Source organism: Ambystoma mexicanum, chromosome 10 (assembly GCF_040938575.1).
Source record: "Ambystoma mexicanum isolate Mex_15411 chromosome 10, UKY_AmexF1_1, whole genome shotgun sequence".
Classification (NCBI taxonomy): Eukaryota; Metazoa; Chordata; class Amphibia; order Caudata; family Ambystomatidae; genus Ambystoma; species Ambystoma mexicanum.
In genome coordinates, this window is record NC_090932.1 from 665,610,897 (window position 1) to 665,633,429 (window position 22,533).

Below are 22,533 nucleotides of genomic sequence, written 5' to 3' on the forward strand. Positions count from 1 at the left end.
TTAGTTATCACTTGATCACTAACTCTGCCTTTGTTTTTAAAATATTAAATCAGTCTACCGCTCTTCAACTTCATACCGATTTGGAATCAAATCAATTTTTGGGGGATCCCCAATCAGGGTTTCCACCTGGGAGGGGCACTGAGAATGCCTTCCTAGGTAGCAAGCATTCTCTCCTGCAGTTCATCGATCGCAGGCAAGTGGGCCTGCAGATTATCCTCAACCTCTGAGGGGCAATTGACACTTTTGATCACACTTTATTGTGCCAGTTTTTTCATGAAGTCACTGGGGCATCCAACGCTGCAGCCGTCAGGCTTACGTCATTTCTTAATAATCGCAAATCTTGTGCTAAGGTTGTCCCTCACAAATCAAAATCAGAACCAGTGGAATTTGGGTTCCTCAAGGGGGTTGCATCTCTCCCATACCTTTTAACAATGAAACTACTGAATGATCTTTCAATCAAATTGGGGGCAGTCTTTCAGAATTATGCTGATGACACCCAGTTGGTTTTCTGTCTAGATCACGATCAGGCCACCAATTGTGCTTACATCAGGTCTATTTTCAAATGTGTTGAACGATGGGAGCTTCTCTTGGTGGCCTCCCCTCTGTCACTTTCTAAGTCTTTATTTATCTACCCGGCTTTCAAATTTGAGGTGCATACTATCCAAGTTCCATCTAAGGTGAAATCCCTAGGCATGACATTTGATTCTACCCTATCCATGGTCCCTCAAATTAACCTCATATTGAACAACTCTACTTATTCATTGATGTTTCACTGACAAATTAAGCCTTTCCTTTCAGACCCACTTTGCTCGATCTTGGCTAGGGCATTTGTGGGATCCAGATTGGATTAGTATAATTCATTGTATGTGGGGTCCTCTGTGTCTCCTATAAATAAATTGCAGGTTCTCCATAGCCAGGATTGTTACTAATACTTGCAGATTGGCTCGCATCTCTCAGGCACTTTGCAGACTACACTGGCTACCAGTTAAGAGCAGAATGTCATTAAATTACTTATTCTAGTCCACGAAGCCCTCTATGGTTCTTCTCCTTGTTACACCTAGCAGGGATTCATGTGGCTAGTGCCTTCTAGACCACAACGTTCTGTTTACAGATGCCTGATGTTCTCTCACCCATGCGGACACACAAGAGCATTTGGCAGATCCAGTGCTGTCCTTGCTGACAGGTTATTGAATCACCTTCCCCCCAGACCTTCCAAAAATCGAGAGCCTTACCCTATTTTGCAAAAAACTAAACTGAAAACAGCATTGTTTTAAATGGACTGAGGGTCTGGCTTAGGATCTATCTGATGTTTGGGCCAAGTGCTGTGAAATCTTTTCGATAGTAAAGCCTTGCATGGTTTAAATTAAAAGAAATATCTTCAACATTGCATAGATATTATTTGCTCAAGTACTTTGGGGTAATCCTGGGAGAACTGTTTTTTAGATAATCCCAACCGTCTGAATTTTCAAACTTTTCAAGGGACCCGTCCTGAAAAGTTAGAGATTCACCCACTGTGAACATTGGAGGGTTTGAGGGGGAGTTTCAGCTGCTGACATCCTTCACAAGGCCCTATCAAATGAAACATAGCCCTTAATGGGAATGGCATGCCCCCCACAGAGCAGTGGGGGAGGTTAGGTTTCTTTTTTTTTCTATTTGCGGCACTCTTGCGCTGTAAATGGAAACAAAGGGCCTAATTCATGGAACTTTTAGTGCAGGTGAAAAGTGACTGTGTGGGGTGAAATATAGCCACTGAATGCCAGAAATAAAGAGGCCAGAGTGATTTGTAAATGCCCATTGAAATGTAAGTCCAGCACAGAAATGATGATGTCAGACATGGGGCCTAATGAACCAAAAACAGGCCTTAGGAAAGAAAGTGTGCTTGAATCTCAAAAAAGCAAAGATATGTGCAATGCATTTCAGCAAGGAAAAAAAGACATGCGGCTGACAATGCTGTTTTGACTCAATCCATGGAGAGATGCACATGTACTTAAAGAGATAGCAGTGTGTACATTATCTTCAATGTAATACCAGATGCTGCTGCAGTAATTGAAATTGAAATCAAGCTCATTGCATTTACAAGAAATAAAAGACTTTCCTTTTTGTTTTTCCCTCATCCAAATGACAGTATGCAGAGAAGAATGCTCACTATACTTTGAACATGGCTTTTTCAGATAACTGCCCTATACATATGGACAATCCAGAAGCGATACTCATGTATTTTGAAACTGTAAAATTAAAGAAACATAGTACATATGGATAAGGCCCAGGTGCCTTATAGGATGTCATGTAAATTGCATTGTGTGTGAGTTTAAAAGGCCATTGCTTGCAGGGTACATGAGCTGCCCTGAAGAGAGGGGCCTGGTTTTCAATCATCAATCAGGGCCATTACTTAAAAATATAGAAAGAAATACACTGCTTAGATGTAAACCACGGTAAGGACTGATAAGGCCATGCCTGTTCTTGCAGCAGAAGTGAGCTTGTGGTCACAATTCCCATAACATGTTCATCAGAGTTGCTATCAGGGCCTCAAAGGCCTTGAATGGGGAAGGGGACATAAACATGAACCAGCCTCTTCCTGGTCACATGCCTAGGGGTAAAGGAAACTTAAGACAACAAGGGGAAAGGCTGCAGTTGAATTAATATGAAAATACATATTATTGCATAAAAGGGGCAGCGCTTTCAAGACTTTTGTTAAAGGTGACAGTAACACCCTTTGAACCATGCTAAAATGATTTTTGTGTGATAAACATAACTAAAGTTATTAATGAAAATTTGATTTGGGCCTTCCCTTGATTCAAGAGATTTGAAAGTTCGTGTGAGGGTGAAAGAAATAATTAACATGAGAACTATGAAATGGCATGAATGAAGAAAACCCATATTTCTGCAAAGGAAGGGCGTGCCAATTTTAGATTAGCATCATCTGATTTGTCTGAAAATGTAGTTCTTAAAAATATATTCTTACGTGTAAAGATTTGAAAATGCAGGGTACTTGCCATGTTGATAGATCTTTTGAGGTTTACACATGCCAAGCCCACAGTCAAATTGGGATGATGAAGCTTTTTCTTCCCACACCTGTGCTAACTCACACCCCTGATCCCCTTGTCCTATTAGCACACAGGTGGGAGGTGGGTAGAGAAAACCAACCAATCCCTTTTGCCGTAATCATGACAAGTTTGTGATGCCATTTGTCCTATAAATAAACCAGTTTGTATAGAATTGGGCTTTTTCACTGATTCCGGGAGGCAACCTGCTGCTGAACTCTTGCAAGACACATCCCAGCAGAGAGGCCTCAATCTTGCATTGGAGACAGGAACCAGGAGACATAGAAGCTGACTGGGATCTCTTGGAGGATTTAGATGAGGCTATCCTTGACTAACACCCTTGTTGTCCCAGCAGTGCCCTGCTGTTCCCTGATGCCCCTTCCAAGGCCTCTCCTGTAAGTAAAACTATGCCCAAAGCCATAGATTGTGTAGTTCCTGCATTTTTCAAGCATTGTTTTAGTTATTTCTCCTTAGCAAAATATCCTGTTTATTTGTGTAGCTCCTTAGCATATTTAATTAAAGTAAATAAATGAGTTCCCTTATAGAAATCACGGGAGGTGTTTTGTTGGCATTCGAAACTAACAAGCTCTTGTCAGTGTGTTTTGAGCCAGTATAGACATGAAGATCTGCCAAAAGAATTAATCCCAAAACCCTGTTTCCACATGAGTGTGCAGGGTGCAATACTAAATAGTCCCCTTGTTCCCACTGTGCTCTGACCAGAACCACAAAGCCCTGCCTGTTCTGTTTAGGTGTGGCAAAACAAAATTCCCCATTGCTTTTCTTTCCATCATATTGCATCTGTGATTAGAATACCAAAAACAATGTTCCCATTGTGTTCCCACTCTCTGCCACTGGCCTTCAATTCAGAGGGGTCAAGTTTAATCGATGTTTGGAGGGTGGGCGTTGCTGGGAGAAAAGTATTGTGACCAAATCAGCAATCACTTTGTCTCTTGAATTGTTCTTTTTCTGTATTGGTGATTTAAAAAGAAATAATTGTGACTGCATATATCAGTATCATATCTGTGTTGGTGTCATTAAGAAAGTCATTCTTGTTCTTGTGTTGCCATAGCATTCGTGGCTGATGTTAGTCTGTTTGCCAAATTTGGTCTAAATAAATTAATAAATAACTATACTCTTAATACACATTGGCCTGGTTCCTAGTCCATTGTGGCACCAGGTACTTGTTGGGGTTGGGTGTGAGATGGGTTGGAGGCCTTACCATACTGAACCAAATCAAAATCATAGTGATTGATTGTGCGCCACATTCATTGGGGGGGAAAGGAACTCCCTGAGTTGAATGTGACTGTGAAATAAACTGCAACATTTGCACTGCAATAATATGATATGATATGATATGATATGATGTGATATGTCATTTATAGCGCCCCTGTATGCAACTTCTAGGCGCGACAAGACAAGGGAGGGAAGACAGAGGGAGAACCAGATAAACAATCTTACTACGCCTTGTGTCATTCAGATCATACAAGTGAAATGACATAAAGTGTAGTGTAGGGGGAAGGGAGGAGGGGAAATGGCAGGGAGAAGGAAGGGGGAAGTGCAATTAGGGCAGCGTTGCTCTAAGTAAGTGCAACCAGGGCAGCGCAGCTCATGGTAAGTGCAAGTAGTCAGGTACTCGTTGCACCGCTCTGTGAATAAGGATGTTTGTTGGTAGTGCAATGTCACTTTGCACTAGTGCAAAGGTAATTTGCTCCATGCTAAAAGTTCCAAGAATTAGTCCGAGTTTCCCTTACTCAGGGTGATGAGGGTGAGTGTGGGATGCACTGGGGTACATTGGAGGAGATAAGGTGGCACAGGGATGCTTTGAGGTATGGTGCTGGCTGGTTTATTAATAATCATTGTGGATCCGTTTTTTGGAGCTTTCCCCTCCGTTACATCTGCAGGTGTGATGAGTGTCTCCTTGGTGCTCAAAGCATTTTCAAGAAAACGAAACAGAGCCCAAGAGACAAATTATATTTTCTAGAGAGCATTCTAATCCATCTGTCCCAAAAATAAAGATTGGAAAAATAGGGATAGCTAAAATAGCTTCCGACAGTGCAGCGCTTTAAGGTTATGCTTGTTGGCATTGTTTGTTTTGTAAGCAAAACCAGAACAATAACCAAGCAGATAGAACATCATTTGTCTTCCTACTGAACATACTGGTCTGCCACAGAAGGAAAGGCCCATTCTGTGTACATATTAAACCAAAATAGTGGCTTTTGCGTTTTTTTCTATTTAATATGCTTGTTTGCAGAAGCACTTGATATCATTTACGTTACTGATTGCCAAATGAAAACTACTGACTTTCTGTCAAAACAGGGCAGAGGAGATTTGTCATTTCTAATGAAGCCAACAGTCTTCATGCCAAGGGCATCCATCAAAATGCTTCCTTCAAACTGTGAACGCTGCGAGAAGGACACACTGCAATGTAGCAACTAATCTACTCTAAAGCAGCAGCACCACAGTGCGCGTTAAAAATCATAGCTTTCTAACTCAGCACATAAAATCTGTCAAGCTTGCATTTTATGTGTGATGTCAGTTTCATTGCATTTCGTGGTTTGCTTTTGGTTTCACGAGCCACAGTAACATCACATTACCAGCATTGCCTTCGCCTCTTTTTTTGGCTTCGGATCTCACCGGGCAGACGCATTTCTTTAGTGCTAGCAAAGATTCGTTTCTTGAAGGAAATCCTGCTACCACTGGGTACCTGTTAAATTGTTGAATTTTTCCATGTGTCATTTGAAGTTTTTCTTCTTGATAATGTCGATTCTTATTGTATAGTCTCAGTATGACTCAATTTGAATGTGTTGTATTTAAAAAATATTTTGTTTTGTATATTTATATTAATTTGTGTCAAGATTTTTTTTTAAAGTAAGCCATATCAAAATAATTAAAAAAAAAATAGATATATTAGCAAAGAAGGTATGGAATTGTGCATTGTAGCTGTACCCAGGCCCGGTAGTCTAAAATGTCGTAAGGTGGGTTAGGTACTTGGCACGTGCAAGTAAATGCTCTCTGCAACTCTGAACACAGAATAAGAACCAGGGCCGTGAGCCGAATCGGCACCCGTTGAGAGTGCATCTCTTCGTCCTGTACACCTATCTTCTTTTATTTTAGAACAAATCCAATTTAGCACTTGAGAGCTTGTATTTTACATGTGTGTGCATATGTTTTTTTTTCCTTTTTCTCCCTGCTGCGTTACTTCTAAACACATTTCACAGAAGAGTTAAATTACTACCCACTATCTAATCATGATTGTTTCCCCTTTAAACCAAAATAATTTAGGAACATGTGAACCTCAATCTGCCTTCCTGGTCCCCTTTTGGTCACAATTGTCGCCAGTGTGGATAGGGTCAGCTACAGCCATTTTAGTCTCGATTAACCTCCGCAGTTCATGTTCCTTTCCTTTGGCCACATGTATCTTCAAGACATCCTCTTGTGCCTATTTTAGTCACATTTGTCCTTAACAGGTTTTTCTCCTGCCTGCAGCAGTTTTTTTCCGGTATTAGCAAACTTGATCACAAACCAAATTTACCTTTACAATTTGACAGTTTTCTTTTTACCCCTAGTATCTCCCGCATCTTGGCCATCACCTCGCTGGTAAAAATGACTTCTCTGGTCCGACTCAATCCTTCGACCAGCGTCTTAAAGCCTGGAAAGACCTTAGGTCTGGCAATTTTGGCGGTATCCTCCAGTTGGGTAGAGACATCTCTTGTTATGTTGATGGCCTGGTCGTGGGGTTCAAAGGATGGAAGGTAGTCACTGTTGACTCGGAATACCACCTCATCCTTCCTGATGTCACAAGTTACCTCTTCCACACCATAAGGGCAGGAAGAGTACAACAAGAATTTCACCCCTTGCCTAGTGAAAATCTGTTCTGGAGGGATACCGTCGTCTATATGGAAGCAGTCATTTGGAATTGGTCCGATGATCTCATTACCAAAATCAATAGAATAATGTTGGGGATCAACCGCCATTCCAATAAAGGTGTCTGTGGCCAAATTGATACTTCGAGGGTCGCTGTTAGTATTCAAATGGTGTCATGTACTAGGCCAACTAGGGACGTTGGATGTAAATACAAACCTTGCTGTTTGAGATGATAATTCAAATATAGATAGGCATCCTTGTTTTTGAGCTTCTGTCCTCACTTAATTTTTGGGGGAATTGTAAACTGTTGCACCTCTCCTGGGATGGTAACCTCTTCTCTCACTTGAACTTTGACCACATACGCAGCAATTGAGCTGACCGGAATACTTTCTCAGTGTTGTAAAAGGTAGAGGGGACATCTCTCACAACCCAACAATTATGGTCTATGCTTTTGCCACCAATGGAAATGTTTTGCATGCACCTGCTAGGCAGAAGATGTTTGGAAGTTGGTGTTTCCAGGCCCATTTCCTACTTATCAATCAATTTAAATGTGGGAATGGTATGATCTTTTGGGAGTTACCTGAATAATGCTTCACTGATGAAGCTTCTTCCGTTATTCAGGCATACTCTGGCGAGAACAGGTGCTTCCCCCTCATCTAACAGCATGGGGAAAAACAGCTGTTCACCCTTTATCTGGATGTTGGTCAAACTCTGAGCTGGTTTTTCATCATCTTTTGTCATGGGATTTAGGTTTTCCTCTGATTGTGGATTGGTATAGAACTTCAGAGTATTTCCCTCCAGTGTGGAACGCCACTTAAAACTGGGAGGGAGTTGATTTTCAAGCACTGAGAAGGGTTCCCATCACCAGTTCGTTCTCCTTCAGAGTTGACGGCGATGTCTGGATTTAATTGTTCCTAAAATAGAATTCTATTTTGTCGGACCGCTGTACAATCGTGTGGCATGTGCCATTCAAACGCACATAATTTGTGCTTTGTTTCAATTTAATTGGCCTGTTAGTCTGAGTCCAGAGGACCTTGTTCACGCAGTGAATCAGGGGTGACAACCTCCAAAGGAGGTCATTCCCCATCAGACAAGGTGTGTCCTCTGGAGTGACGACTATTACCAGGTGTTTCACCCTATGTCACTCAATTTTGATCTACAGATCTGCAGTCCCTTCGACAGAAATATCATTCCCATCAAAGTTGTGGAGTTGACCAGGTAGAGGTGTGAGGGGAATTTGGTGACTCTCCCCCATTCCTGAATTGAGTTGGTCAAAGTCCTTTGTGAACAGGAGGGTCACTTAGGATCCAGTATCCACCAGTGCTGATAATGCACACTGACCCTGTCCCTTGGTGGAAGCATAACATCTACCTTCTCTCTCTAACAGGGGCCAAAGAAAATGGGCACCCTGGGCCAGCTTGGCAGTTAACTCTTTTATATTGAACTTGGACAGTTTTCTATTTCGGAATCCAGGAATCTGTAAAAAAAGATTTTGCACCCAGAAACAAGTGGGATTGGGAGGACCCCTTTTTTCCCCGATTCTTTGTTGTCCCCCTTTTCCTGGAGCCAGTTACCCAAGCCTGTTTGGGTAGGATACCTCAGTGCTTTATGGGTAATCTGGAAACCTTGTTGGCGTTTAAGAATTTGTTCTGGTTCAGTCTCCATACCTACCCAATCTAAATCAGGGTCTTTTGTGACCCATTTTTTACTTGGGAGGTATCCCTCCATCTCTGAAAGAGATTTCTTCCCTGAATCCCTCGGGATTCTTCTCCTTCGAAAGGGATGATGTGGACTTTCTCCACAAAGTGGGTTATCTTTGGCTTTCGATTTATCCTACTTCCCCTATGTTCTTTTTAATTCTAGCTTTTTGGGGGTAGAGCATTTATGTTCAGGGTCAGAGGTTTCCAGGGGTTTTGTTGCAGTGGGAAAGAAAGCTTCCTCTAGGGCTTTGCATTTCCCTTCCACATGGGCCCCCTCCTCTGGAACTTGTTGGTTGTCGGAGGTTTCTTCCCATCATTGCTCTGGGGCACCAGACAAGTTATTCTGAGCAGCAGTTTCCAGTGGAGGGTTTTGCTGAGCCCTCAACATGCGACCCAGGTTTTAGGTTAGTTGTTGGATTTGTCACTCCATTTTTTTCTGGTTGGTAGGGAGGTCTTGATTCATACCTTTGCTGCTCCCGGAAAGTGTAGCTGTCCATTCTCCCAGAGTAGCTTGGGTATTCAGAGTTTCCCTGATAACCTTCCATCCTAGGTCTTCCTTCTCCTGGATTCAGGAATCTATTGTCCTGAAAGCGGGCATATATAGGAGGATTGTTCTGGAAATTAGAGTTTGAAGGGTATCTGAGAAAGAAACTTAGGTTGGGGAGTGGAGTATTTCTTCCCTCCTGGGGGACATTTGGAGGGTGGTTTTGAGGGAGGTTACTGGGGCAGTACTTACCTGATTGGACCCCCCTCTTGTATTGGGGGAGTCCATATATACCCAGGATGTGTCTGTTACCCTTGTACCTTGGACTGATGTAGGTGGCAGGGTCAGATAAAGAATTGGTCTGATACCCTGCCTGGCTACCACTCGACTGGGTTGGAGCTGAGGGTCTCCTCTGCTTCTCGTTCTGCTTGTTGGTGGGAGGAGTATTTTTAGGCCCCCCCCCATCTCCAAGTCCAATATGAGAGTATTTAATACCTCTGCTACCTTAGCAGCTGCAGGTGTGTTTGATGGTTTTGTGTGTTTTTAGAGTTGTTTTTGTTTTCAGTGGGCTTTTGGACCTCATAGATCCAGGTGGCCTGTTCTATCACCCAATCCAGGATCCTTCGCTCATGGTGATCCCTTACTAGTTGGGTCATAATGTATTTCAGGAGCGTATGTGCTGATGAACTCCCAGCTATTGGTGTTCAGCCACCTAGAGATCTGTGCAAATGCTTCGCTTCAGCTCCTGCACAAACTCTCTAGGCGCTTGGTCTTCCCCACACTACAGGTCTTAGGCCATCTTGGGGGCCTCCTGAGGGTTCCTGTGAATGGAGAAGGGTATTAAGATGGCTGCCTTCTAGGTGGAGCATTTTTGGTGATCGTGGTCCTCCAGCCTTGAAAAGAAGCTGGAGTATTCAGGGGAAAATGTCCATTTGACAAACTCCATTGAATTTTGATCATTCTTAATACCAAATTAAGTCATAGTTTGGTCATAAAGCTCTAGATGCTCCCATACTGAATATTTGGCATTCTCATTGTAGGGAGTCATAAAGCTCTTTAGGGCCTTTATCTTCCAAATTGGTCTTTTCACAAGACCTCTCTTCTGTTTGGCAGACTTTCTTTTCCAACTCACCTGAATCCTCTCACCGTCTGACTCAGATCTGCTGCTATTGGTGTTCCATATGCTGTCCTTTAGGTGCTCCCAACCTCTATGAGACTGGTAATACCTCTCAGAATTACAGGGTTTGGACTTTTCTGCCTGTGCTGCTGTGGGCTCTCAGGGTCATTTCCCTTGTACTTCCCTTTTCGCCCAGGGAAATACTCATCCTCCTCATCCCTCCTTCCGGATATGGTGGGGAATTCCCCCCACCTCCCTGAATGTCTGGCGGTTTTTAAGATGTTCTTTTGAGGCCTAGACTCTGGTTCTTCTCTATCTGCAAAGCGAACCAGGTGGTCCCTTTGGAACTTCATTTTCTGCCAGTCCAACTCCCTGATCTTTTCATCATAGGAGCCCTCTTGGTCAGAATTACCTGCCAGGGTATTTTTAAACACCCAGAGGCCACTGGTCTGGCCACCTTCCCTTCTGCTTGGTAGAGATGAATATTCATCAATATTTGATAAGGACTGGCCATCTGGCTCGATTTAAACATGCCTGGTTGAGTCCAGGTGCCTCATGTTTCCCTGTTCTTGAGAAGCGGTATGAGTGAAGTCAGTTGCACTCTGTACATAGGGGGTGGTAAGTTGGCTTGAGGTCCCTGGTAGAGAGGTTATCACTGCGTAATCGGAGGGTGTTTTTCTATACCCTGAATGTTCGGGGTGACTCAAAGCCTGTTTGTATTTTGCTATTTCACTTTCCAACCTCTCACATTTCTTTCTCTTAGTCCCTATCTCTTGGTGGTATGCAGAGACCTGAGTTTTTAATTGTGACACCAGTGCTTGCCTCACATGTTTCATTAACTGTGCATTTTCTAGCCTAATGTCAGTCAGTTCCTGAAAACATAACTCACTTTTCTCCATGTCCACCCTTAAATTATGCACTTCCTGAAATAGGGCACTATTCTCTGGACTTAATTTGTTATTTTCTTCCCTCAACTGCTTGCTCTGCTGTTTCATGGTGTTCAGATCTTGGTGCATCTGATCAAATTCACCCTGAGAATTAACCTCCTTAATAATTAACTGGCTGTTTCAGCTTTCAGTTGTTTAACCTGTGCTTGAAATGTGAAAATGTTCTCTAGGCAGGATCTATTGTGAACAAACTGCTCATTTAATTTGTGTTGTCTTGCGCTCTGATTTTCAACACATTCTTTATACTCCCCTTTCAGTGCAGAAAACAGAGCCTCTTGCTCTCCATTTTCCTGAAGCTGTGTTTTCAACTCATTTTATTTAGCTGTTCAGTAATATTTTCTAAGTTTTGGCCCTGTTGTGCTTTCACTTCTAAGTTTTTCAGCTCGCTCTGCGCTTGATTCAAAAGCTCAGCATGCTTTTGCACAGAGGCCACACTAGTTTGGTGTCTTTCTTCCATGATCAGCATATGGAAATACATGTTTGCTGTGAGCTGAGCCATTGTAATTTGCTTATATTTGCTGGTCTCTGTCATGTAAAGGTTTGTAAGTACCTGATGTAACAACCCATTATCCTGCCACATGTCAACATTTGCAGAGGCAACCACCCACATCCTTCTGGATTGCCACATTTCATGTTTTTGTTCTACCCGTTCACCTTTAATAAACAATTTGGAAAAGAGGTGCTTCCTGGCCAAATTGATTTTTTACGGTGCTCATTCTGAAATGTGTTCTGCACCTGATATACTGTCTATGCAAGGGCAAAATTCTCAACCCTGTTTCTGCTTAGTTTCCACTCATAATGACAACTCAAAATCAACACTGTTTTATCTATACACCACCCTTGAACCCAGGGCACAGGTCTTAATGGCACCTTCACAATACAACAAAACTTTCCATCCACTGCAATGCAATTACACCGAAATAAATAGTCTGCTGCTAGTGCACTGTCACAAGTGAAGACTCTGAACCAAACCCCCACCACAAGCCTTCAGCTTTGTCGCATCATATTAGCTGGTAACACTCAACTCAGGGAGTTCCTTTCCTCCCCAAGCAAGGTGGTGTGCACCCAAAATGCTTATACAGATTCAACGTAAGAGAGGCCTCCAACCCATCTCGCACCACCCCAACAAACACCCTCTATAGCCCTAGTGAGCTAGGAACCAGGCCGGTGTACAGTAAAAATATATATTTTTATTTAAGGTTTGACAAAGAAGACTAGCAACCAACATCAACCACCAATGCTGTGGCACTACAAAATATCACAAATCCAAATTACTTTACGTTATTAAAACATCACAGGTACAGTTTTGAAATATGCAGTCACAATTTACATCAGATTTAATTGCAAATTAACCAATCAAAAACATTCACAATACAATGGAAAAATCGTTTGGCTTTATTTTTAGAAAGGCAATGTTTGAGAAAGAAACTCAATGGGAAAATCGTTTGGGGGTTTTACTTGAAAAAGCAAGGTTTGCAAAAGGAACTCAAATGGTGTAATCGTTTTTTAAAGCTTTTATTTGAAAGGCAAGGTTGGGAAAAGGAACTCAAATGGGCAAATCGTTTTTCAACACTCCTTGAAAGGACATGCAGTGCTTTGGGGATGCACGTAAATAAATGGGAAATTGTGTTTTACACACTTTACATTCACTTGAAAGGCACTGTTTTAGGATTACTTCTTTTGGGAGTCAGAACCCCCCCTTCTGGACAGCAGTCAGGGGTTTCACAAGGACAGTCACCCAAATCTTTATAGTCTATACCGGCTCTAACACACTGTGTATGAACATTGTAATTTTCGAACTCTAGCAAAACACTCATCGCTTCATTTTATACATGGGATTTAATTGATTTAACTTCAATTCAATGTGCTAAGTATCTACACAGCTTCCCCCTCCCCACATTTTAATGGAAAGGATTAAAGCAGGCTGTTCCCAACACAAATCAATTTAAATGGATAGGGTGATTTTCTATAGTGGAATTAATTTGAGTTGGATTTAATAAAAGGTTCCAATGGCCTTCCCAGTACCACTCCCCTACACGCTATGCGAGATGGAGATTAAGGCTGGCAGATTTTTCCCCACACCTTTGATAGCTTTGGGATATATCTACTTACATGGGAGGCCTTGTGTCACGCCTAGTCTCCGCCTCCCCCGACTCCTCCTCACCTGTCTCCTCCGGTATCTCTTCCACCCTGGCTGCGGTCTTCTTCTTGACTCTTTCCCCTTCAGCAGACTTCTTCTCTTTTTTTTGTCAAAGGTAGGGACGCGCTCCCTCGGTAGTCTCCGTGATCCGACTAGTACAGATCTAAGGGATAACCGAGAAGCATTTCCTAGAAATGGGGAAAAAAGACTCCTGGCAAAAAAATCTCAATCAATATTCCGTTCGTCTTTGGGATAGGAATCCGTGGAATACTGCAAGTCCTGCTGTAGTTGAATGGCAGATGCTACCGCCGCTTAACTCCGAAGACGTTTAGAGGAACGCCTACTCCTGGCTCTGCTCGTTCACAGTGAACTGCAATGAGGCAAGGATCCAGCCTCTAGTATCGTGTGGTCTAGTTGACTTCCAAGCGGAGCCTCGGTTCAAAAGAGCGAAGGAAAGACGTTCTGCACCATAAAGCGGGTAAGTGGAAAGGAAAATAATTGAAGAGGTAGAAAAAAGGACAGGAGCGAGGGATCAGCCAAAACTACGAACAGCGAAGAGTACGCTGAAAATTCCGGCTGAAATAGGAAACAATGAAAGAATAACACATACACGGAAGACGCCTGGTAGCACGCATCGTGAAGTAAGAATAGAAGAAAAGATCCCAACCACCTTACCTGAAAACCTCAGCGCACCGCAAGGGTAAGAAAGTAAAGGGACCTGGACTCGGGGTAAGGAAATTAGGAAGGCAGGATGCAGGGAGCGACCCACAGTAGTTTGGAAGGCAGGATGCTGAAAGCGAATAGCAAAAGTTGGAAATCTGGATGCTGAAAGCGACCAACAGGCACGTAACGAAAATGATTCAACGCACTGTGCGTTGCTAAGGCTTGCTGGTTATAGCTTTCGTTGGCCATCTTGGAATACACTAGACAAGTAATACGAAATGGGCGGCCATCTTATTAGTACTTCCAACGATAAGCAAATTTCTAGGGCTGATGCATGACACCTTGATTATGGGGCATCTGGGTAAACAGCAACAGGGTTTCCTCTGAGGACAGCACAGATCTGGTCAAGGGCTTCAGTCAAGGATGTTCTCCTGCACCCAGACTTGCTCTGGCTCCTTTGATGGGGGTCCCAGCTGCTTGTAGATTACCCTGTCACTGTCTCCAATGCAAGGATTGAGGCCTCTCTGCTAGTTGTTCCTCGCAAGAGTCCGGCAGTAGACAATCTCCAGGAATTAATTGAAAAGGCCTTGTTCTGATGCAAAATTGACCGCTTATAGGGCTGATGACACTCCTACATTATCATAATTACTATGGTTAGGATTGGCTAGCATTTTCCCTTCACCTCCCAGCAAGATGCCCACTTGCTGCTGATAGGAACAGGTTTGGGAGGTATCTATGATGTAGGCTGGGGGAGGAGAAAGATTTGTCATCTCAAAATGATAGGTTGGTTTTACCTTTTTGGGTTCTGAAAATCTAACAACCTGGCAGCTATTCTAATTTTTCATATAACTACAAGAATCTATATATTTTAAAATTCTACAATTTATGGCGAGTCGGAAAATACTCATTTTATTTCGGCACAACCTTCCTGGGTGGAGTCATAATTTTTTGCGCTTTGTGGCTGTGCCATAATAGTTACAACTCTGACACTACATACTTCCAACATTAATTTCACTGTCTACCACTTCACCAATTTTCCAGTTCCTCAGACTTATGAAAATGCCAGAATCATAATTTCGATCATAACTTTAGTTATACACATCACAAAATTGTTGTTTTTACATGGTCCGAACTAGCTTTCTATCCCCTTTAAAATGAGTCCGAGTGACCTTAGGGAACCATGTAATGCTTCTTTTATTTAGGAAAATATGTTCAATGTTAAACATTTGGCAATGCATTATATGAGAGATAGTTTCAAATTAAGATCGCCCTAAGCAGTTTCATGTCCTCCAAACCACATGACTGGGACATCTCGGTTTTCAGCCCATGTGATTCTGCCCTCACCTCCTGAGCTTCAAAGGGTCTTTGCTTGGAGCAAATGCACACTTTATGGGGGACATGACCTTAAAGGCCATTTCTGTTAATCATGTTATCTGTATCACTGTAGTTCAAATCTCTCTGTGTGTATTTTTAACATTTGAACTGAAAATCAGACCTGTTTCCTTGGTGGGCCCAGCCCCAAAGGTCTTGGGGTCAAGGTTTCAGCTCAGAGAGAAAAACAAATTAATTCTTTCTTTACATAATGTTTGAACTGAAATAGGTTCACTATGGAAATTAAGTCTCTTTATTCTTGAAAACGAAATCGGTCATTTGACTTTATTTCTTAAATGTAAGGCATCATTCCTCCTTTTTAGCTTCCAAATGTGCAGAGTTTCAAATGTGTTTTTTTCTATGTGCACTGTTGCAGTTTTAAATCTGTCAAAGTGGGCATTTTCCCTTTTTACACAAAGTCAGCATCTGCAATGCCACATGTCTTTTTGGAATCCATTGGACAATGTTAATAATATTACAGTTCTGAGTCACACTCTTCTTCGGCTGAGTGCTTGTACATTCTAACAAAAGGGAGGGAGGCCCATTCTTGCTCATTCACTAGGCCCCATGTTGGAAAAGAAGTGCTTTGGACTGGCCTGGGTTTTCCAATGGGTGTTGAACAAGTCAGCTTTGCTCTCCTCATATGGCCTTGTATGGCCTCTCTATCTTGAACATTCTTGAGCTGTCTTATTACCCCACATAGTCACGTTTGTGTTCAGTAGGTCTTCTTAGTCCCATTTTGGTCCCATTTATCTTCATCAGGACTTCCTGCACCCCCTTTCGCTACCAGACCTCTTTGGTAGGTCCTCCTGCTCTCTTTAGTCACATTACTGTTCAGTAGGTCTTCTTAGTCCACTTTTTGTCCCATTCAACTTCGACAGGACTTCATACTCCCTCGCTACCAGACCTCTTTGGTAGGTCCTCCTGCTCCTTTTACTCACATTAGTGTTCAGTAGGTCTTCTTAGTCCCCTTTGGTCCCATTCATCTTCAGCAGAACTTCATCCCCCCACCCACTTTTGCTACCAGGCCTCTTTGGTAGTTCCTCCTGATCCCCTTAGTCACCTTTGTGTTCAGTAGGTCTTCTTAGTCTCCTTTTGGTCCCATTAAACTTCAGCAGGCTTTCATGCTCCCCTTTACGCTGCCAGACTTCTTTGGTAGGTCCTCCTGATCTCTTTAGTCACATTCATGTTCAGTGGGTCTTCTTAGTCCCCTTTTGGTTCCATTCATCTTCAGCAGGACTTCATGCTCCCCCTTTTGCTGCCAGAGCTCTTTGGTAGGTCATCCTGCTCCCTTTAGTCACATTAGTGTTCAGTAGTTCTGCTTAGTCCCCTTTTGGTCCCATTCATCTTCAGCTGGACTTCACGCTGCCCCACCCCCTTTTGCTACCAGACCTCTTTGGTAAGTCCTACTGCTCCTTTTAGTCACATTTATGTTCAGTAGGTCTTCTTAGTCACCTTGTGGTCCCATTCATCTTCAGCAGGACTGCACACACCCCCTTTCTCTGCCAGACCTCTTTGGTAGCTCCTCCTGATCCTTTAGTCATTTTCTTTTTCAGGGGGGTGTCTTCTTAGTCCCATGTTGGTCCTATCATTCTTCACCGGGTCATTTTGCTCCACTTTTGGGCACAATCATCTTTGTTAGGTGTTCTTGGTCCTCTGTTGGTCCTAATCGTCTTTAGCAAGTCCACCGTTTCCCTTTTCATGAGATTCACCATCAGATGTTCCTCCTTCTTCTATGGATCCCATTGATCTTCAGCAGGTTTTACCATCCCCTTTTAATTCTATTAATCTTTGGCACTTCCATCTTTTCTCCTGTGATGCCATTGGTCTTTATCAGGCTTTCATGCCACCCTTTAAGTCACATTCATTTTTAACAGGTAGTTATACTCCGTTTTTAGTCTCAATCATTGTCATTAGGTCCAAACATCCCCAGTAGGTCTTCAGTCATCATGAGAAGGTCTTCTTGTTCCCTGTTCAGCAGCCCCCATTTTGGAGCATACAATCGCCCATGTTGCCACCATTTTCATCTTGGTTTCAAATCTAACACTCAGAATGTATTTGTAACTCGGAGATTAAACATATCCCACTTCCTGCACACGCGTGCACACAGACACACACACTCGTTTCTCAGGTGCTTCTGTTATATTTACTCACAAAACAGCTAACACCTTCTGCATTGCACCTGCCATCTAGAAATTATCGTTTTACTTCGACTAAGCACATGCAAGAACGTGCTTCCCTTGCCATCCAAATACATATGTTGTGTATCCCATGGTAACAATAAAGAATAATGGCACACCACAGTTTGTTTCCATGGTGATGGCTCTACAATGTGGATATGAACAGGTAAATGCCATCACTTCTGGTTCGGAGAAAGCACGTAGGATAACCAGGGTGTGGACTGGCAGGATTGCTAGCGTGGCTCTGCTAGAAATGGGTGCGCGTTTCATTCTTTTCCGAGATTCACATGAAAAGTCAGCAATGCTGCGTGTTTGTGTGTTCTTCGCCTTCCAGACGCATCGATGTTACCCCATGGCAGAATTTTAAATAATCACAGGAAGAAGAGGGGCCTAAGTTGTACGTTCTGGTACCTGCATTCAACCTGCAGTTTAAGGATTCAAAATCCTGCAATGACCGACTCAGCCTTTCATCCTTCTATGGTTGATGAATTGCGTATCATTAAACTAGGCGACCGACATTATTTTAACCGTTGGAAAATGGCAGTTACTGCGATCGCGAGAACTACTGGTTTAATTATTACAGCAACATGGAGTCATTGAAGACATTGCCAGGCGCACAACCTGCCCATTAAAGTGAGCATCTTTCACACGCACAACTTGAAACTTGTAGGTCTGCTTTTGTGTATCTTTATATTTGTGTGACCTTTGCAGGGGTGAAAGGTTGAAGCAGAAAAGAGGAAGAACTTTAGACCAGATGGGAAATGTTAAACACAAATCATGTTGTTCACTTGCCTCTATCATTTGCACACACAATTGAACAAAAACCCTGCGTTTTCCTTCGGGTGGACAGATTCACAAAAGAAAATATGCTGTGCAAATTACTTTGCAAGTCCATGTGTATGCCAATCACAGATTGTCTGCTAACGAGGCCTACTGGAGGTTTCTGTTCTAAATAAACGCTCTTCTCTCATTCGCTAATGATAAGAATGTTTAGTTTATATGGCGCTTTCTCCAAAGAATGTTACCTAGAACATATTTACATACAATATCACCTAACCAAAATCGTTACTCATTAACTGACATCAGAAGGACGAGAGGCTGAGTTGGGGATTCAAGCCTGCGACCTGAAGTTCACACAGAGATCGCAGCAGCAAGCGATCAAACCCGCTGAGCTATCTTGCGCTGCGCTGTGTTTCCACCCTGGCGTGTCTCCCTGTCTCCCCTTCAAAGGCTGCTGCGCAGAGACCCACGGGGTATTTCCAAGCCCCAAATGGAAATCCTCATGCAAAGCATGCGTTTTCCATCATTGCCATTTCCACCCCTTGGAAAGAAATGTAAAGGTTAAACATATGTTTGCAGAGATAGGCCTACCAAGGCCCATCACTGTGAGTGTCCTCTCTAAACAAACAGGAGCTCATGTTGGTAGAGGTATAACGTCCATGTAATGCATATAAGTTATGCGTAAGACTTTTATATTTTAAATGTATGTTAGATCTCATTGTCATTCTTTTGCACGGCGAGAGAAAGGGCAGATCCCAAGCTAAGATTCTGTCTCCACCTTCCACTTCGCCATCCTAATACTGCAGTGTGTGTGCCTGCATGGCATTTTCATACTGGTGCAAATGCTCTGCATCCCTATAGAATCCACCTACTTTTTTACACCTACAAAAAGCAGGCGATTTTCATAGGAATGTATTGAAAACGCCGCTGCCTGACATGTCCAAATGACAGGGGGCGTTTACCCTTTTTGCACAGCAGAGTGCATAACAACAGCGTAAAAGCGAGTATGCCACCACTTTCCACTCCCCTTTTGCACTCCGACATGCATAGCAATACAAATTACGTGGACAGGACCTGTGTACGCCAAAATCTAAGCGTGGACACCAAAGTGTAAACATAACTGCTAGGCTCCGTGTAAAGTATACGAAAATGAGCTCCACAGAGTGGAGAACTAAGCACATAGGTACCGTGCTAGGTGGGCACACTTTTACCTCTTGATGTGTAGGCAAATTGGTTTGTGAATAGATTCTAGTATTTCAGTTTTGCACGATTGCAGTATAATTATTAGTAATTTGTATTTATTTTATTGAGTTTTTATAACGCGGATCTACGATTCGAACCTCTATTGCGGCGTGGTCTTGTTTCTAAGATCAGCACGTTGCCCCTGTACTATCCTCCGTTGACCGGCCACACATGGATTCATCTCATTCCACAAAATGGATACGATTCACGAGCAAACAACCTCTTTTTCCAGCATTTTAGATCAAATCCTTTTCTTTTTCAGTGAAACTATCCCGAGCGTACATAACAACACGCAGAGAAACAATGCATGTCCATCGCTCTAAAGCACAATCGTTGCAAGTTTGCTAAATCAAGGCTGATTTATTCTTCGAATGAGTCGCCCAGAGCAACATTTCTCCCAGAGCGATAAACCTGACTCACTGAATATTTCATGTGAAGCCCACACTTTCAAAATGCTTTCATTTTTTCATATACCAGCCCCCGTTTAATGCAGTGAGTCAGAAGAACAATGCCAGTGTTTATTGCACTGGCATACGGGCATGCCTTAATATGGTGCTGCCTCTTAACTCACCCTTCTCGTAAGGATTTGAAACTCTCCAGATAAACCAGGACTCCACGCATATTTAGAGACGGGTGACACATTATGAATTGTACACGTTCAAAACTCATAACCTAACTGTAGCTGGCTCATCTCTGGTCCTTATCTGGCATTAAAGAAAGGAATAATGAAGTGCTATTTCATATCCAGCCTTTGTAAACCTCGGTTGGATGCAGAACTACTTAACCACTGAGTTACAAATTGCAGCAATCTGTCCTTTTGTAATTCAGTGCAACACCTTGAAAAGCTATGGGCTTGGTTTGCAATATCGTTTCTGAATGAAGATTACCAAGGCGGCTAGCGCAGGTAGTCTTGATTCTATTAAAGACACGGAGGCGAGCATTATGCTTTCTCTTTTATTGCCACTTCCCACAGCAGCTTAACTTTCAAAACTTTGAACTTTCTTTTCTTTCTTAAAAAACAGAACAAAATAGAAAATGGAAAGAAAGAAACAGTCCACAAAACTACTGCAACTTGGGACTACAAATCCCCATAAGTCCTCAAGGTCCCTGTAGTCTTGACCTTTCCTTTGCACCAATCCATGACCAGCACAGTCCATGTCTCATATCCTGCCCGTATCATGCAAGGAGACTCCTGCTGCAAACGCTCTGGATGCCATAGCTCCTCTCACCGAATGCGCACCAAACATATCCAGATCAACACCTGCCCAGCACATGACCTCACGCACCCACCTAGATATGGTGGCCGTAGCTACTGCCTGAAAAGGTCTCCTGCGCGCAATCAGCAACTGTCGCACACCTGCTGGCCTCACATTCTCTGTCACTCTCTCGTACTCTTCAATGCAACGTGCAACACACAGATTCAATTCATCAGGAAAATATGGATATGAAATAATCGAAGAAGCACTCTTTGTTCTCTGCGCAATCTGAAAGGCAGCCCCCTCTGGATAAAAAATCTTCCTATCAATTTCCAATGCTTTCACATCCGAGACTCGTCTACAAGACACTAAACACAACAACATTGCCAATTTGCCCGGTAAAAGCTTCGCTGACAAATTCCTATTATCTGGCCACTGTTTAAAGAGGCGGAAAACCTTCTCTACATCCCACATCACAGAATATTTAGGAACTGGCGGCTTCCGCATCTTCACACCTTTCAAAAGTCTAACCACTGCCGGATGTTCTCCGATAGGCTGCCCTTCACACCTATCATGACACGCCGATATAGCTGACCTATACACTCCAAGCATACGAAAGGCTTTCCCACTGGCAGCCATTTCCGCTAGAAAATTAAGCACATGGACTACAGATGCTGAAATGGGATGAACACATTGCTCTCTGCACCATTCCACCCACTTATCCCAAGCGGCGTCATAGCTCCTAAGTACAGAGGGGGCTCAGGAATCCCTGATACAATCTGCAGCCTCCCTCGAAAGGTCCGGCAAATCCCATCGACTCCTGAAATCCTGCAGGCTAACAGATGCAGAGTCCCTGCTTGAATCAAAGGATGCCTCTGACCTATCGGGTCGCAGAGTAGGTCCGCTTCCCATGGAACTAACCTTGGAAAATCTGACAAAAGTTCCATCAGAATCGGAAACCACGGTTGAGACCTCCAGAACGGCGGCGTCACTATTACCATCTCCGCCCGTTCTCGACGTACCTTCGCCAGGGTCCTCATTATCATTATGAAAGGAGGAAAGGCGTAAGTCAGGGCTCCCCTCCAGCTGTCAAGGAACGCATCTGTCCCCAATGCTTCTGGGTCCAGCCTCCAGCTTTAAAACTTTGCCACCTGAGCATTCAGTCTGGAGGCAAAGAGATCTATCTCCATTGGACCCCACAAATTCTGTAACTGCTCGAAAACTCTTCTGTGCAACTTCCAGTCGCTGGAGTCCATTAGATACCTGGAATTCCAATCCGCTATCGAGTTCTGAACTCCCGGAAGATATTCTGCCGCTAAAACTATCCTCCTCTGTAGGCAGTAATGCCAGAAGTCCTTCGCTATTTCTACTAACATCTTGGACTTCGTACCCCCAGCTTGTTTATATAGCGCACTGCGGATATGTTGTCCATTCTCAGAAGAATGCAACAATTCACCCTGTCCTTCGCAAACGCTTGCACAGCGAACGAGCCTGCAAATAACTCCAGACAGTTTATGTGGAGCTTTAACTCCTCCTCTGACCAGCGGCCTCGTGTTTGCAACTGACCGCAACTAGCGCCCCAGCCTGCTCTGCTTGCGTCCGACTCTATGATTATCTCTGGCACATCCCCAAATATGGCTCTGCCGTTCCAAGCCTCGATATTCTGAAGCCACCACTCTAGTTCTACTTTTCCTTCTTCGTCCAGAGGTATCAGCTGGTGGTATCTCACCCCCTCTCTCAAATGCCTGATCTTCAATCTCTGGAGCGCTCTGTAATGCAGAGGCCCCGGGAAGATCGCCTGAATAGAC